Raw genomic sequence first — 18,857 nt, 5'->3', positions numbered from 1 at the left:
TCCAAGAACCTAGACGTGGTGGGCAAGTGCTTACCACCCCAGCTGCCAGAGGAAGTGTAAAACAGGAGCTTCTGTGTCAAAATAATCACTGTATAAACGGGCTGCGGGTGTGGTTCAGTGACAGAGAGCCTGCCTAGCAAGCACAAGGCCCTGAGTGTAAATGCAGTACCATCACCAACAGCAAAAGAAGTGTGTGCTCAGACGTGTTCTGTGTGAGCACTGCACGCCTGTGCAGAAGGCAGATGGACAATGCACAGTTGGTGAACAGTCTCTTGAGGTTTTGTGCAAAGTTACTAAAATCACCTAACCAAACATTCAAAGTATGAAATTTAAAATTCTGCTCTACTTAAATAATTAAACATCGATATAAACTTATTTATATTTTACCTCTTTTAGCATTTTTCTTAAAATATGAAAAATTATCCTGAGTGTTTTGCTTTTTTATCTATGTAAATTTTTGATAGAAATATATGGAAACTTTATAGACTTTGAATTATATATTTTATTTTTAATTCTTTAGATGACTTGGCCACTTTTTTCTATAAAGGGTCAGATTATAAATATTTTAGACTTCATGACCTTATGTCTCTGTTGTACTTTTTGTCTTCTCATTCTTTTTAAACTCTTTAAATGTGTAAACACTATACAAAAACAGGCTGTAGTGTGTCAGCCAACCTTGCTTTAGGTTGTCTCTAACAATAACAACAAAAATTGCTTGAGAAGTTTTAGTATGAAGTGTAAAGATTCTGCCAAAATGAAAAACAAACGAGCAATTTCATGGCATAAATACACACTCACTTATAAGTGATGTTTGGATTCTGCTACGCGTCCAAGCAGGAGTGGCTTTTCAGCAGGATGCAGTTGTTACAAGGTGACAACTCGAGTTACTTGTCTTTGCTATTTTGCCAACTTTCAGTCAAATTAAAAACCATAGTTTTGTATTTATTTTTCCATCGTGATGGGTATTTGTCAAAGAAGAACAGAACCACTGCCGGGTGCTGGAGGCTCACACCTATAATTCTAGCTATTCAGAGGGCTAAGATTTGAGGATTATGGTTCAAAGCCAGCCTGGGCAGGAAAGTTTATGAGACTCTTATTTCCAATTAATCACAGAAAAAGCCAGAAGTGGCACTGTGGCTCAAGTGGTAGGGTGCTAGCCTTGAGCAAGTAGGAGCTCAAGGACAGTACCTGAGCCCAGAGTCTGAGCCCCAGGACTGGCAGGAAAAAAAAAAAAAGAAAGAAAGAAAGAAAACCACTGTTTTCATAGTGTGCTGGCTCAAGTTAGGTCTTTCAAATACTCAGACAGGCCCTGGCTGCAGCTCTCCGGTCTCCAGCCCCACCCTACAATGCTGGGGCCACCTGAAGGTGGGCGTTGCAGACAACAGGCCAGGACACAGCCCTGTTGCGGAGATGACGATGGCTCACCACGTGCACGGCCGTCCGCTCACGCCTGGCCCTCGCTCCGACACGGTGGTCAGCGTGCACCAGGGGTGCTCTGCATGCAGAGAGGCAGGAGGGGTTGGGTCGTCTGCCGGCAGCGGCACAGGCAGAGGACAGAGGAAGCAAGGGCTCCTGGGAGCCAGGCGGAAGTGTGGCTCTCCAGGAAGCTGCTCGGAGGGCTCTTCAGGCTGAACTTCACCCTGCGGCCACAGCGGCCACACACTCGCATCTTGCACTGGACAGTGAAGTGGGCAGGGCATGGGGAAAGGGGCTGGTGGAAGTCGCAGCCAGGCCAATGAGGTAGGGGTAAAGGAGAGAAACACGTGCCCAGGCAAAGAGCAGCAGGATGGGCTGGGGCGCACACCCTGTCACTTGCAGATCTGGGACATCACTGACCTCTTGTGGGCTTGTGGCTCTGGATGGCTACACAGCAGTCTCCTCCCTCACCTCCCAGTAGGTCTGAGTCACCTGTGACCTCTTCTCTCACCCAATTGCATACAGCACAAACCTTCCCCGCACACACCACGATGTCACTGTCAGAGAGCCCCGGAATGGAGCCCATGTGCCTGAGCTCTGCTGAACCGTGGCCGCTCCCCACCCAGTGGGGTGCCCACCCTCACCACAGGCACCTCGGGGCTGCAAGGGACTGGCCCAGGACCGAAGTCTGTATATGTTCAAGCCCCTCCCACAAAGCGGAATGGCATCATATGCAATCAGCATTCTCCCCTATACTTTATAAATACCTCCACATCAATTCTCATACTCAGTGCAACGTAATGCTATGTAGTTGTTACACAGTATTGTTTAGGAGTGTCAAGAAAGACAGTCTATGTACATCCCGTACAGATGTATTTTTGCAAAAATGTTCAGTCCAGGGTTGGCGTCCATGGGAGCAGAACCCCAGATATGATGGGGTTTAGTAAAAGTGAGTGCTTCAGGGCCTAGTATGACAGCCACGAGCTGTTACTTGGCCTGAATTCCCTAGGTGCAGCTTGCGTGCTGCCAGAAGTGTGGGGCCCATAAACACAAGAAGAAAGGAGGAGGGGTGGGACAGAAGCAGAGACACTCACTCACACTGGGTAGAGTGGGGTCCTCTTTTATGATGACAATGGCCACACGCCAGGCAGTCAGCACCGCACCTGCAGCCCTGCCCACCGCAGTGAGCAAGGAGCAGGCAGAGGTGCAGGAGCCACTGCGGTGTGAGGCTCCTCAGAGGACAGAAACAAAGACAGAAGTGTTGGGAGGGGCTGGGGGGGCGCCTGGGGCAGCCAGCTGGGCTCACAGGCCGGGCCTTGGCACCAGAGCCACCTGGCCACGGTGAGCCTGTGGGAGGCTGTGGAACACACTGGGCCAACTGTGGGCGCAGTCTGGCTACGCCCCTCCTTGGCTGCTGGTGTTTCTCTGTGCCCCCAGGAGCCCGGCCTGCAAGAGACAGATGACCCATTTTGGTAAAAGTATTTGGAAACCATCAACCAGTCTAAGGAGCTGGCTTTACAGCTTCCTCTACGAGCCTCTGTGGACGCAGCCCTGGCTGGAGTCACACTCTTGAGCTTGGCTCCCTACTGGGAGCTCCACATCTACCATGAGGTTCAGGCAGAGGACACAGCTCCAGCCCAGCAATTCAACCAAGAAACCACATTCAAAAGGAAAACAAATGTGCTTTGACTGTGTTAATAAGAAACAAGAAAAGCTCTCTGGAGCTGCTCCATGAAGTCACTGACTATATTTAGCTCTCTGTGGGGGCTTGTATGGTTTTTCAACGAATCCCTGCAATGCATCAGACAGTGAGGGATGACCACACACTGCTCGTCACCAAACCCACAAAGCTGTGCTCATCGAGTTGCTCGGCAGACCAGCACCGTGGCCTGACCCGCCCTGGGCAGGGAGGCACTGGCAGGGCCCACGCCCACAGGCAACAGCCAAAATGGAGTCTCCCTGGAGTGACCAAACCAGGCCAGAGAATGCTGGGAAGAGCCAAAGCTCTGGGGTCTCTCTGGGTCAGAGAGCACGCTACACTGATGTAGCCCTACGTGGTCCAGACCAAGACAACCATGGGCTAAGAAAAGATAAGACGGATGGCAAAAAGCTATTTGGAGCCTGAATTCTCAGGACAAAACGATGGTGGGGACGATCAGGAGTCTGAGGAGTGGCTCTCCCCGGGCGCTGTGTGCTGGTATTTCCACGGTCTGTTCCTTCTGGAAGCTGAGCTCAGCAGGTTTCACTCCTCTACACCCCCACTCCTCAGCTCTGGACAGAGGGGCTTCAGAGCACAGGCCACAAGGCCAGGGCCAGTTAGAACCAAGTGTCCTGGCCACTTCCCATCCCACATTTCCCAGACAAGGTCCAACTGATAGTTCTGAGATAGAAAAATAGCATTTCCCACCTTGACTGCACCCCTATCTAAAAGACAAAAAAAAAAAATCAAGGCTGGGCACTTCAATGTGTTCACGCTACTCAGGGGCTGAGAGCTGAGGATCACGATTCAATGCCAGCCTGGTCAGGAAAGTCCAAGATATTATCTCTAATCAAATACCCCCCAGAAGGCTAGAAGTGGAACTGTGGCTCTAGTAGTAGAGCACTAGCCTTGAGCAAAAAAAGCTTAGGGACAATGTCCAGGTCTTGAGTTCAAGCCCCAGGACAGGTACCAACAAAATTTAAAAACAAAAATAATTACATTCAGCCACATCCCAATTCGTGAATTCAGATGTAGTATTTATAAAAGGCAAAACCTACAAAGCCCTTCCATGCTCCCATATTTAAACATCCCAGTGTGTGAGGCAGGTGTGTCAGAAGCTACCTCATGGTCTCATGGGAGTCCCTCAAGCCTATGAATGGGACACACCAAAACCACACAGAGGCGGCTGCCTGCCCCCAGCCCTCCCACGCTGCCCTCTGCCCTCTGGCAAGGCCCTCACACCATCCTGCTGGAAAGGCAGTGTCCTGCACTCTCTCAGACAATGTGTGTGTTCAGCTGGCATACATGCATCAAGCCCATTATATTAACTGTGTCCTTGTACTTGCTGCTTTAAGATTGGGGTCCTTTGAGACAGAGGAGGGACTAGCCTTTCCAGAGCTGGTGCTCGAGGGGCTTTTATGTAAATGTGAGTTCTTATAGATCTACCCTCAGGCACTTAGCCGGGGTAGATACCAGGTGACAAAAGACCTCCCCAGAGCCCAAAGCCCTGGCATGATTTGGAGCAACTGCGCCTGACACTGTCCCAAGCCCTGCTCTCCCTGGTAACCTTCGGCCACGGACTGGCGTGAGGGCTCTGCAGAGCCTGGGTAGGGCTGTATGCCTCTCTTTTAGGGAAGGGAAAGCAGTGCCCACCCCTGCTGGTAGACTGGCTAGTGGGTGCCACTACCTGGTCTCCTCCAAGGGGCATGGTTTTCCAGATTTCCCCAGTTTAACACCACTAGGTCGGCTGGGGGATGGAAAAGCGGGGAGCCCTCTAAAGCACAGAGACGTTTTGGATGAGCACACTGCGCAGTCTTGTTCGGAATCTACTCCACGCCCCTGAGAACTAGATGAGGTGGCTCCACATGCACTGTCTCCACCTCACGAAGCTGTCCCTGCACAGCAAGTCTTCCCAACATCAAGTATGGTGTCCTTTTTGCTTTTTTTGAAAGACAGAGTGACTTTGACTCTAAGAGGGCAACCAAGCTGTGAGCAGCAGCTGCGTGAACGGGCAAGGCGTGGCGGGCACTGGCAGACCCAGTATGTGCTGACTGCAGAAGCCGTGCCCTTCGCCCACCGACCATGTCTTCTCATTCTAGTCTTCTTCCCATTTCTTTCTAATACCTTTAGTATTCATTAAGAGAAAAACATACAGCTAGAAGCCTGGCCACTGAGCATCGGAATCAACCCTCTGGGCACCAGCATGTCTTCTAGAACCACCTCACTGACACTTTACTTCAGAGTCCTGTTTCTCAATTTTAAACGTGCACCTAATTCATCTTCAGCTACCATGTCTGCAAGTTAAGAACTGTTTAATTCTAGGAGATGGCCATAAATAGCCATATACCACTGAGCATTTGACATTCCAGGGAGCTAATTAATTTTATTTTTATCTATATCCTCAGAGTAAAGGTTCTAAAAAATCTAATGTTCCTAGAATATTAATTGAAGAAAACAACTCTTAAAAAATCTACTCTTTAAGAAGAAAAAAGTGTTCATTCTGTTAGAACTCTAAATTGTCATTCATTATTTATATTACATTCATTTAAATGAACTGTAGAGGCGGGAATGAGGGAGATCAAGGAAGGGGTGACGTGGACCAAGAAGCGCTGTTCTCACACCTGACAGGGAGCTCCCACCCCTCACCACTTAAAAATAAAATGCCAAAAAACCAAGAAAGCATAATATTCCTCAATATACTATCAAAACACCTCAGAAACATCTACCAGAAAGAAACACATAAAGCTTTCCTCTGTATAAGTCATACTTACTGAGCTCCGATGGAGAGCTGGGTCTATCCTGAGTGTCTGAACGTCAGTAAACAATATTTACGAACAGCTGCTTCGTGGAGATTCTTAAGTGAGTTTAATCCCTATTTACACACACTCGCATAATCACACTCACACACAAACTGTTCCTAGTTTAATTTTGAGGATTTATGAATGGGATTTTTTTTACTGATTTCTTTTTCTGTTTGTTCACTGGTAATATATAGAAAAGCTAACAGTTTTTGTATATTAATTTTGTATCCTGCTACTTTGCTGAAAATGTTTACAAGTTCAGAAGTTTTCTGGTTGATTTCTTAAGGATATTTTAGGTATAAAATCATTTGATAGACTACTTTAGTTATAAGACCCTATCATCTGCAAATAGGAATAACTTAACATCATTTTTCCTATTTGATTCCTCTTTATTTCTTTCTCATCTTACTGTTCTAGCTAGAAATTCTAGTGTTCTATTGAATAGGGAGTCCCCAGGGGAGTGAACACATTTAGCGAATCTTGACTTTAGATGAAATGGTTTTAACTTTTCCCCATTTAGTACAATGTTGGCTGTAGGTTTGTTATACATATATGTTTTCCTTTGTGCTAGTACTGGGTTTTGAGTGGCTTGAGCTCTTGCTTGGCTTTCTTGCTCAGAGATGGCACTCTATCACTTGAGCCATACCTCCACTGTGGCTATTAGCTGGCCAAGTTTCATAGACTTTTCTACTGAGGCTAGTTTTGAACCTTGATCTTCCAGGTTTTCTACATCCTGAGGATCTAGATTTGCAGGAGTGAGCCATCATTGCTTGTCCATATAAATGTTTATTATACTGAAGTATATTCTTTCTATTCCTAGTTTCTTCACAGCTTTTGTCATGAAAGGATGCTGGATTTTGTAAAAGTGGGTTTTTTGCATCTACTGAAATGATCATGGGGTTTTTATCCTTGATTCCATTTATGCATTGTGTTCATTGGTTGGTGCACATTGAACCATCCCTGTATCCCAGGAATGGAACCAACTTGCTCATGGTGTGTGTTCATTTTAATGTTATTAAATTCCATTTGTATTTTGTTGAGGATTTTTTTGCATGTATGTTAAACAAGAAAATTGGTTTATAACTTTTTTGTTATGTCTTTACTCACTTTTGTTTTTAGGGTAATACTCGCTTCATTAAATGAGTTTGGTAGTATTCTTTGTATTTTTTTTCTTAACGGTTGAAGAGCACTGTTTCAGTCTTTCTTTAAAGATCTGGTGCAGGAAGTGGTGCTGTAGCTCAAGTGGTAGAGCGCTCGCCTTGAGCTGAAGAGCTGAGGGACAAGCGCCCAGGCCCAGAGTTCAAGCCCCACAACTGCCAAAAAAAATAAATAAATAAAAAATAAAGATCTGGTGCACTGTTTTTTTTGTTGTTGTTGTTTTGTTTTGTTTTTGTTGGTCGTGGGGCTTGAACTCTGGGCCTGGGTACTGTCCCTCAGCTCTTCAGCTCAAGGCGAGCGCTCTACCACTTGAGCTACAGCAACACTTCCGGTTTTCTGGTGGTTTATTGGAGATAGGAGTCTCATGGTCTCTCCTGCCCGGGCTGGCTTTGAACCGTGATCCTCAGATCTCAGCCTCCTGATTACAGGCATGAGCCACCAGCGCCCGGCTGGTGCACTGTTAACTTGTTCATTTGGAATGATTTTCTGATGAAAAAATGTGTCATTATAATCTGTCCTTCTGGCATTGGAACTTCATAATTTATGCTCTCCCTTTTTCTTTCTCTTCCTCTTCCCCTCCTCTTCTCTCCTCCTTTCCTTTTTCTCTGTCTCTATTTCTGTCTTTGTCTCTCTCTCTCTCTCTCTCATGCCCTTATTGTGTTTTGGTATCAGGATAATACTGACTTCATAGAATCAGTCTGGTAGTTTTCCTTCCCTTTCTGTTTCATGTATTTGTTTGAAGAGCATTGTTAGTCATTAAAGGTTTGGTAGAAACCAGAAATGAATCCATCAGGTCTTCTGCTTTTCTTTGTTGGGAGGCTCTTTATTACTGTTTCAATCTTGTTTATTATGTGTCTGTTTAAGTGGGTTTTATCCACTTTGTTCAATATTGGTAGGTCTTAGGCATCTAGAAACATATCCACTTCTTTATTTCCAGACATGTAGATCAATAGAAAAGAAAGAAACTCACACAACTAGTTATCTTTTTTTTTTTTAAACAAAGGAAACAAAAACATCCACTGGAGAAAAGACAGTCTCTTCAACAAGTGGTGCTGAGAAAACTGGGCAACCACAAGCAGATCACTGAGACAAGACCTTCAAGCCTCACCACGCACAGAATCAAAATGGATCAGACACCTCAATGCAAGTCCTGAAACTCTGAAACTACTACAGGAAGATACAAGGAAAACACTTGAAGATAAAAAATTAGAGTCAATTAGTTTCTGGACAAGACTCCAATGGCCCAGGAAATAAAAGCAAGAATTGACAAATGGGATTGTATCAAATTAAAAAGCTTCTGCACATCAAAGGAAACAATTACCAGAATAAAGAGATAGCCTACAGAATGGAAGAAAATATTTGCAAGCTATTCATTGGGTGAAAGATTAACACTCAGAACACAAACACCAAAAGAACAAATAACCAATAATAAATGACAAATGAACAGGAAAGTCCCCAAAATGGCTAATACATGAAAAAGTCTTCAACATTCTGAGCTATGAAGAAAACACAAACAAAATGACACTGAGATCCCATCTTTCAACAGTCAGAATGGCTACTATTAAGAAAACAAACAACAAATGCTGGCTAGGATGTGTGTGTGGAACCCTTACATACTTTGTTGGTTGGAATGTAAATTAGTACAACCACTATGGAAATCCTCAAAGAGCTACTCTAAAAGTTCATCAAAAAGCTAAAAATAGAACTACTGTAGGATGCTGCTATACTATTCAGACATCTCTCCAGAGGTATGTAAGGTCAACACACAAGAGAGACACCTATACACCCACGTTTTAGTAACATTGTTTCACAACAGTCAAGCTAAGGACTCAGCCAAAGATGCTCAACTGATGAATGGATAAAATGTGATATGTATATATATAAATATATATATGTACATATATATACATGTATATACATACTCACAGTGAATGCACATACACATAGTGAAGTATTCTTCAGCCATAAAGAATGACATTATGTCCCTTTGCAGAAAAGAGTATGGAACTGAAGATCATTGCACTGAGCAGGACAAGCCAAGCTCAAAAGCTCAAATATCATATGCTTTTGCCTATGTGCAGAATCTAAACCTAAAGTGATCATGATAGTAATAATAGTAGGGCATGTGCATAAAAGGAGGGGTATTTGGGAAGTGGAAATCAGTGGAAAGGAGAGGATACTGGGGAATGAGTACGAAGTATGTTTTACACGTGCACACATGCGTGTACACACAGACTATAGTACTGTATAACAAAACCTCCTAACCAGTGAACAGGGTAGAAGGAGGGTTAAGGACAGGTAGTAGAGGGGTGAAGCAGTTTGAATAGTGTTTGGAAGGGAGTAGAAGGAAGATTATGGGAGTATAGCAGAGGGGTGAATCTGACCCAAGTGCATTTTTCATATTTACAGAAATGTCATAATATGAATGTGTGCTAATAAAATAAATAGGTAAAGCTTAGGTATTGAAATGTCACCCTTGCCTCACTACAAATGAAACAAATACAAACTTTGGTTCATCTACTTGCTAAAATTGCTACTTATTCAGAAGTAAATAGTACTTGCTAGCTTTTCCTAAAGTTTAACTCATTGCCTACTTGAAATGTAAGCTACGGTAGAAGTGTAAAACTGTATCCACACCAACTGTACAGGCACGGCAGCAGTTGTTTAAGTAGGAACAGGCTCTGGCAATCTGGAAGCCCCTCTTCTGTACCCTGATACAATCTATTACAGTAAACACATTAAACAGGGAGCCAGGTCAGGCGCAGTAAGTACTCCTCCCACACCTCCTGGGTCCTCTGCCCAGGTCCCAACTTTGCGGAATTGAATGAACCCAACCACTTCACAGTTAGTGACTAGCTACCTTGTCTTCCAAGCGATCCTCCAGCACCACCTGCTGTCTGCATAGTGCCACGGCAGGGACCTGCAGGGCAACCAGCCAGAGGGCGGGCCAGCTCCTCACCACCCACAGGCCACACGGTCAGTGGCAGGCCAGCAGGAAGCAGAGGTGGCTGCTTGTTGGTCAGAATGTGTTACACTGTACCAGAGGTCTCCCATCAAGGGTGATGCTACGAACTGACAATGAGCCCCCAATAAACACAGGGAAAGACACGAACAAAACTTCCAGGAAAAAGTCAAAATATGAATGAAGGTTTCAGTCTCATTTGAAATAGAAAATATATGAATTTCAGCCGGGCGCCGGTGGCTCACGCCTGTAATCCTAGCTACTCAGGAGGCTGAGATCTGAGAATCACGGTTCAAAGCCATTCCGGGCAGGAAAGACCGTGAGACTCCTATCTCCAATAAACCACTAGAAAACCGGAAGTGGCGCTGTGGCTCAAGTGATAGAGCGCTCGCCTTGAGCTGAAGAGCTGAGGGACAGCACCCAGGCCTAGAGTTCAAGCCCCACGACCGACAAAAAAAAAAAAAAAAAAAAAAAAGAAAATATATGAATTTCAAGAATGAGTGGAATGGGCTCCAAAAACCAAATGGGTGATCCAGAAATAAATGGAGACAAAGACAGGGAAACGTGGCTCTCCCTCAACAAGGAGCCAGGCCACCAGGGGCCAGTGTCTATATCTCGAGGCTGTGCGTGCTAATTCCTTCACTTCCCACAGCCACCGCTGCCCGGGGAGGGGCTCCATCAGAAGGATCCACACACCCAGGATGCAGAGCTGCCCAGGGAGGCCCCCCAGCAGAGGGGCAGCATGCAAGGCCCAGAGCTGCCCAAGCTGAGAGGACAGCACACGGAGAGCAGTGCCATGCTCAAAACGGCGCTGTCCAATCATAAAGCCTCTGCAACCAGGGTAACGAAGGCTACTTGCAGGCTGGGGTGCACCTGAGAAAATAAAGCCAGTAACTCTGAAGCTCGGTGGTAGAAATGGAGGGGTATGTGGTAGTGCTCAGCACAGGCAGGTCAGGACTCGGGTCAGGGCTTGGCACCTGATCGGGGAGCTTAGGGTGGCACAGCAGGATGCAGGGCGAGGGGGGCACAGCCCACACGGAATGAGGCAGTCTCACCAGCCAAGGAGCACCAAGCAGAAGCAGCCAAGGGCCCAGGTGGCCAAACCGGCCCTAGCCAGGCTCTTCCCTGCCTCCTGCCAGGGACCAGAGTTACAGAGCATATGGTCTACTTTGTGGCTACGCTGGCTGCAGGAACCAGCTCTGCCCAGGGAAGAAAATAAGCTGAAAGCTTCTGGAATGTCCCTGGCGAAAGGGCCGGCCCCATAAGCCACCTCCCTGTTGTGCCTGGAGCTGCAGCAGCTACACTGCCACGGTGAGGGAATAACTACTTATAAGAATGGCAGAAACACCAAAGCCCAACATAGCTGATTTCTGTACCAACCTTGGAAAAAACTTCCTTTGGATTCCTTGTGACGTAAAACATGAACAAATCTCAGTTTAGACAGGACTGGAGATGTTTTCTGGCCCTTCCAATTGAAGGTATTCCATGACACAGGCAGAGAAGGTGGGGAAGGGAGCAGGCTGACCCTTCTGTCTCTCAGTGCAGTCAGCAGTGACGTTTTCAGCTGAGGAGCCAAGGTCAGCAGTGTGGCGTGAAGAGCGGGAAGGCCCAGTGCAGACCTCTGACTCGGCCCCACGGAAGCCTCACGGAGGACAACTCCGCCTTCCTGCTAATCCGGCAGGCACACAGGGGCGCACATGCACTGCCCCTGGTCCGCCCCAGCACACGGGTCTCGGCAGATGAGCTCACAGCTCATCTGAGATCCCAGGATGAGGGAGCCAAGCAGACTTCATGAGGAACGGTCCTTCCTGTGCTCTGCCCGCTGTGACTCCACCACTGCAGCATGCTAATTCCAGCCACCACCAAAACCAAACAGCTAAAGCTCACTTACACAACCACCAAAGGTTCTGAGGAGGGCAGGGCTGTGGGCTGGCTTTCGTCAAACGCCCTCCAATGTGTCCAATGTGTCCAGATGTGTCCAATCTGAAGGTGCCATTCAGATCAACACTGAAATATACACTGGTCTGGCATGCACATAAGCCTGCCTTGCCAGCCCCTATTCTCATCCTCTCTGACTCACCAGACCCCGCCTTCCAGCCCTGCAGCCTGCCTGGAAAATACCTGCTCAGCCTCTAGGACAGAGCCCCACCCCACAGCCATGAAGCTGGCCTGCCTTGCCCTGCCCCCACCGGCTTGCCTCTCTGCCCGGGACGGGACAGGGACAGTGTGTGTGTGTGTGTGTGTGTGTGTGTGTGTGTGTGTGTGTGTGTGTGTGTGTGTGTGTGTGTGTGTGTGTGTGTGTGTGTGTGTGTGTGTGTGTGTGTGTGTGTGTGTGTGTGTGTGTGTGTGTGTGTGTGTGTGTGTGTGTGTGTGTGTGTGTGTGTGTGTGTGGCATGTGCTCAGAGCTGGCTGTGCTGGCCACGTCCACTCCACTGCGGGGGGCTGCACACCAGCACTGGACGAAGCCACCTGCACCACTTCCACAAACAGGGCTTTGCATTTTCTTACCTCTGCTTCATAGACCTTGACTGGACACAAAAGCACAGCTACCCCATGACACAAGAGAAGATCACACCAAGAACAGCTCTCTGCCTGGCCACGTAGTCACTCAGGCCACACGGTCACTCATGCCATGCTGTCACTCACCGCAGCTACCTGACCAGAGACCAAGGAAAGGCAAGCAATAGCTGCGTGGCGGTGCCCCCCCGGGCATGCTGTCACAGGTGGAAGAAGCAGGTGGAGTCTGAAGACTTCCAAGCTGTGCATCCCAGCCAGCGCAGCAGGCGTCACCTGTGCTACCGGGATGAGGGAGGACCATGCTGGGTCTCCACATGTGCCTCTACTGAAGAGTGAACAGACTCTCCGGAGCCTGCAGCTTGGTCTTCCCATTTCTCCTCACGCGTGGTCTCCAGGACACCACGGCCTCTCCTCTGACTGGTCGAGGCCAGGGCACAGAACAGCAAAGAGGAATTCTGGGCAGCTTTCTGCCCCAGTACTGTCCAACCACATGCCTGCTGAGCTTTTCCTTTGTTTTGCACTTCTGTGGATAGCACACTCCAGGGAACTTAAAGCCTCACACGTACACTGGACTCTACCCACCTAGAACACACCAAAACTTAGTGTTTAGACCAAGTTTTACTGAGATGATAATGGTGACAGTGCAGATGATAACACAGTACTAGAAGCATGAGCTCCAGACTTTGGGCTTGCTCCACCGGCACTCTACTGCTTGGGCCACCTCTCCAACCTTCTTTACTGTTTTTTCTGTCAGTCGTGGAGCTTGAACTCTGGGCCTGGGCACTGTCCCTCAGCTCTTCAGCTCAAGGCTAGCGCTCTACCACTTGAGCCACAGTGCCACTTCTGGTTTTCTGGTGGTTTACTGGAGATAAGGGTCTCATAGATGGTCCTGCCTGGGCTGGCTTTGAACCATGATCCTCAGATTTTAGCCTCCTGAGTAGCTAGGATTACAGGCGTGAGCTACCAGCGCCTGGCTTGCTCTGGTTGTTTTTGAGATAGGGCCTCACTTTTTACCCCAGCCAGCCTAGACAACAATCCTCCTATCTACACTTCCTGCGGTGCCCAGCTGGGTTGAGATGACATATCTCATAAACTTTTTGCCCAGGCTAGCCTGGAATTTCAATTTTCCTAATGCCTGCCTTCTGAGTTGCTGAGCTGATATGAGCCACTGCTGCCCGATGTCAGATTATTTTAAATTCTACATCTACCAGCTTGCCCAGCTGTGGGCACAGTAGGACTGTGTCCCTGTTCAGCACCCTGGTAGCTGCCTCCTCACCCGCCAAATGGTCCCTGTAAGTCCCAACTCTCTAATCCTACCTTGGTCGTGGACTTTCCAATAACCACCCTGAAGCCACACACAAGCTGCTGCCCTAGTGGCTTCACCAGTAAACGAAAGACACCAGCAATCCTCTCACCACTTTGAAGACTCCAAAGGCTACAGTTGTTGAAGAAATGGAAACGGGACAGGAGATATTCCAGTGTCATCCCCGGGCCTCCCTTGGGCACTGGAACACCAGGAGCTGACCACTACAGAGGAGCGTCCACGTGGCGCCCTCCCTCCCTTTCCCATCACCGCTTCCCCATCATCCCAAAGCTTTCCACTGGCCCCTGGAGACACAGCTGCTGTTGACACGGCTCCTTCCCCTGCACACTCCTCCTCAAGAGGAGTGCTGTTCGGGTGGCTCTATGGTGCTAAGGGGCAGTGTAAAGTAGTCTGGTTATCAGTAATCCAGCCCTCCTAGGCTTCTGGGGCCAGCAGGACTGTCCCAGACACAGAGCTGTGTTCTGCACCAAGCGGCTTCCCATTGGTGAAGCTGTCCACAGAGAGCAAGTCCAGACCTGACATTTTGCACACAAGCACCGTGATGCGCTTTACACACAAGCACAGTGACATTCTGTATATGACCTGACTATATTTTACACACAAGCACAGTGACATTCTGCGTGTGATCTGTTTTACACACGAACACAGTGACATTCTGTATATGACCTGACTACATTTTACACACAAGCACAGTGACATTCTGTGTGTGATCTGTTTTACACACAAACACAGTGATATTCTGTAGATGACCTGACTACATTTTACACACAAGCACAGTGACATTCTATGTATGAGCCTGACTGTTCTATACACAAGTACAGTGGTATGTTTTACACATAAGCACAGTGATGTGCTTTACATGCAAGCACAGTGACATTCTGTGTATGATCTGTTTGACACACAAGCATGGTGACATTCTGTACATGATTTAATATTTAACACACAAATATGGTGATGAGTGTTCCACACAAGCATGGTAATATTCTGTGTACGACTGGGCTGCTTGACGTGCGAGCACAGTGATGCTCTATGTACACCTGGTTCACAGGATGTAAGGACCGTGTGTGGGAAGAGTGCACCCACCTCTTCTGTGGGTGAGCCTTGCCACAAGCCAGCTCTCAGCTCTAACCTTGTGCTCGTGCACGTCTAGCTGCACTGCCAGCCACTCAGCACACGATGCAGCTGAGTTGCAGGTTTGTATGTTTCCATGTGACTGAAAGGTTTCTTTGGTTTGGTACTGGTCCTGGGGCTTGAACTCATGGGTTCTGTCCCTAAGCATTTTTTCTCAAAGCTAGTGCTCTACTACTTGAGCCACTGCTCAACTTCTGGCTTTGGGGGGGCGGGGCGGGTAATTGGAGATAAGTCTCACAGACTTTCCTGGCTAGGCTGGCTTCAAGTCATATCTCAGCCTTCTGAATAGCTAGGATTACAGGCATGAGCCACCGGCACCTGGCTGGAATTTTTACACATTTTTAAGATTCTCCTTTCACTACATCTGAGCACACTTCAAATTATATGGCTATAATTACATAAGGCAGTATCTTTTATGAACTTCATTTTAAAATGAAGAGTTAAGTTTCTGCTTTGAAAGACTATCTAGCACACAGAGAGGATGAGAAACACCTGGCGAATGCCTCGTGTAAGCCAGAGGCAAACCTCCCTGCAGTCTAGTCATTCACAGGCGGGTGAACACCGCTAGGACTGTGCGGTTCACCCATGGTGTTCCACCTCAGGAGAGCATCTCAGGTGTCAAGATGCAAGAAGCCCAGGCAGCATGGTAAGCTGGCGCAGAGCCAACATGGCCAAGCCAACTTCCAGGCCCAGGTGAGGAATCAGCACGTCAGTCAATCTCTTCTCTCATACTGGCACGTTCAGCCAAGTCTCCTATGCTCACTGTATGTTTCCCAGCCAGAAGAAAGAAAAGAATAAAGCCTCAAACTCTTTGTTGCCGAAATTAGTTCTCATTGTACAGGGGAAAAGCAATAGTTTCTATAGTGCAGCTAACACTTACCCCACATCACCAGCAGGAGGAGACATGCTCCACTGCGCCCTAGCACTACAGCCTCAGCCCTTCATCTCTACTTTCTCAGCATATGCTTCTATGCCTTTAAGAACAATTTATTTGTGCAAAGGATTATGAATAATTCATTTCTCTAGTGCATGTTTACTTTATATAAAAATACTTGCTACTTCACATACTAGGCATAATTAATGCAATGCTTTACTTCTGTGGCATGTTAAAAATAGGCAGTCATAAATTACATTCAACACTGCAACGTGGAACCGTATGTCTTCTTGGGCCCACTGTGGCTCTGGGATGCTGTGCCTTTCAGTAAACTTTGGTTACTGAGAAACTGACTTCATATCACTGATGGGCAGAAAGATGGGTCACAGCCAAATATAAAACTCCACCTGGTATAGTGACAGTAGAAATGACCTTCCCCTTGACCTTCCAACACTCAGATAAGTCTAAGTGGGACCAGTTACTTCTGTGACATTTAAAGGCAAAGAAATAATAAGTAGGGCCTTTTCTGACATGAACTTAAATCCCAGGAGCCAGAGATAGGCACAATGGTGCTCCCTAAACACAGTGACCTCCAGGGCCTACTGGCCACTCCCCTGCACCCACATTTACATCCCTGGGGGCCTCATCTGTCCTCACTGCTCTGCTCCTCGGGCTATGGTGCAGGCCGGCCCTACCCTTGATGTCTGGAAGCTCTAGAGCTGCAGACGGCCTGCGAAGGCAGTCTGTGTTGGTGAGAGAGGGGGAGAGGGGTAAGAGGTCTAGCAGTGCATCAGGGCCTTGCTGGAGCCCAGGGCACGCAGTGTCCCCATGGCCACACTCTGTGTCCTTTCTCTTCCTCCAAACCCAAGAAGAAACTTCCACGGGAATGTCGACTTTGGCAGTCTAGAATTAGGCCATGGTGCTGACTCATGCCCTAGTTGCCAAAACTTAGCACTAAAGAAATTCCCCTGCAATCACCTCAACAGAACAGAACAGCCGGTAAAATCACCTCGTGCCTAGCATGAAGTGCTGACCTCACTTGCAGTGACTGAGGCCAGAGCTGCCGGCACCCATGAGGTGCCTAGAGGGGTTCCCAGGGGATCTGAGTCCACAGCAAGACATGAGTGAACAAGCGTAACCAGTTACTACGGGTCACCAGTAATCTGGACATTATTCAGCGAAATACATGTAAAAGGCAAGGCAAACCACAAGACTTAATTAAGCAGCTTACGTCAAGCAAGTCTTTTTGTTTTTTGTTGTTTTTTTTTAAGATAGGGTTTTGCTATGTAGCTAGGTTCAATCAAACTAGAGATCCACCCCCTGCCATGACTGTGCTAGGATTACTGGTATGTGCCATCACACCTAGAATTTGTATCAATCACATTTTATCCAATTCTTATAAGCTTTTACTTACCCTGAAATTTCTTGAGTTTATATTTTTGCTCTGATCCTGAGGCAAAGCTCCTTCTGTGTCAGTAACACTGAGATCACAGCTCAGTAGAACTAAAATAAGTACGATCCACCTGGATGGTACTTCTTCCAACCACACCTGAAGCTCTCCAAGCCCAGCTCAGCAAACTCCATTCTGTGTAAGAAAAAGATTTGGTTACTTGACATTTCACCTCTCAGAACTGAGCTCATCTTGAGACAAGGTTTCACTATACAGCTCAGGCCGGCCCTGAACCCTTGATCCTCCTGCCTCCTGGGTGCTATCATGCACCAGTCAGCAAGCCAAACTCAACGTTGACGTAATTTAATACAAGTTGACATAATTTAAACATGCTCATACAAACTGTAAAGGGGTTACCCAGTGACCAGTCAGCCTTTGTGCCACCGGCTGGCCACAGGCAGGCGGCACGCTAGCTCCCCCCAACCCAGCCGACAGGCGTAGACAGACACCACACCTCCATAAAGGAAGGAGGCCGTCAGCAAAATATTGTACATATTTATTCTCTTCAAAATAAAAGCACCTCTGCAGGTGTATGTGACGGTAGAGAGCAGAAACACACAGCAGGCCTTTGCTCAGCCAGTGCCCACCCTGCCATGGGGGGCCAAGGGCTGCAGAAAGCGCTGGCTCGTCTCCCTCAATCGGCTGTCTTTGATACCAATAGCCTTTGGACTGCAGACTCTTACTAGTCGAGTGGGGGGCGGTGTGCAGGGAGGGTGGACCCTGGAGGAAGAAGCCAAGACAAGGTCCAGGCAGATGGGAACATGGCTCAGCTACTGCCTCTGCAGACTGGTCAAGTCCACATGCCTCCTCCCTCCCTCCTCCTCATTGCTGCAGTCCTCCAAGAAGCTCGGCCCCCATCTGCTTCCAGGCCCTCTCTGGGAGCCGCATCAGCCGGCCTGCTAGCTGGTCTGTGATGTGCTGAGAGCGAGCTTCCTGCCACGTTCCCGCCACTCAGGCACAATGCCATTGTGCCCGCTGCGGGAGATGAGATGGGGCCAAGAGAGGGGCCGGGGGCTCGGCCTTCCTCACAGAGACGAGCGGAGAAGGAGAATAGCACAGAGGAGAAGACGGCGACATTTCGAGATGCAAGGGAGAGAACCCAGCAGAGCTGTGAGCCTGCTGCCATGCAGCTGTCCCCAGTTCCATGTGGGATGGGCAGAGCAAGACAAACCAGTGGGTGGGGAGGACAGTGGGCCCGACCCCTGATGCTCCCTGGGGCTTTGCTTGGTAGCTGCTTGTGTCTCGGGAGCCCTCCTCACCGCAACGAGATGCAGGCTCCCGGGAGAGCACTTGAGGGAGCCTGTGGGCCACGCCAGGGAGTGCCACTGAGGTGAGGGTCACTCCGGAGCATGAACACTTTCTTCACACATAGTACAAGCAGCACAAAAACTTCACTGAGGCCGGACACTGATGGCTCACGCCTGTCATCCTAGCTACTCAGGAGGCTGAGATCTGAGGATCACAGTTCAAAGCCAGCCAGGGCAGGAAAGTCCATGAGACTCTTATCTCCAATAAACCACCAGAA

At 48.1% G+C, this 18,857-nt stretch overlaps 1 protein-coding gene across 8 annotated transcripts in view; it reads right to left on the bottom strand.

Moving 5' to 3' along the window:
• Positions 1-18,857, bottom strand: part of Adarb1 (adenosine deaminase RNA specific B1) — a 130,936-nt gene that overhangs the window by 49,473 nt on the left and 62,606 nt on the right. For 7 of the 8 annotated variants that reach the window (XM_070030822.1, XM_070030828.1, XM_070030830.1 and 4 more), the window contains exon 2: positions 17,297-17,467. The gene's annotated coding sequence lies outside the window, so the exon portion shown is untranslated. Of the gene's footprint in view, positions 1-17,296; positions 17,468-18,857 lie in introns of those variants that run through there. The other variant, XM_070030820.1, reaches the window with a different exon arrangement.

Source organism: Dipodomys merriami, unplaced genomic scaffold (genome assembly GCF_024711535.1).
Source record: "Dipodomys merriami isolate MVZ:Mamm:240054 unplaced genomic scaffold, mDipMer1.0.p SCAF_2, whole genome shotgun sequence".
Classification (NCBI taxonomy): Eukaryota; Metazoa; Chordata; class Mammalia; order Rodentia; family Heteromyidae; genus Dipodomys; species Dipodomys merriami.
This window is presented reverse-complemented; position numbering and strand designations above follow the sequence as displayed.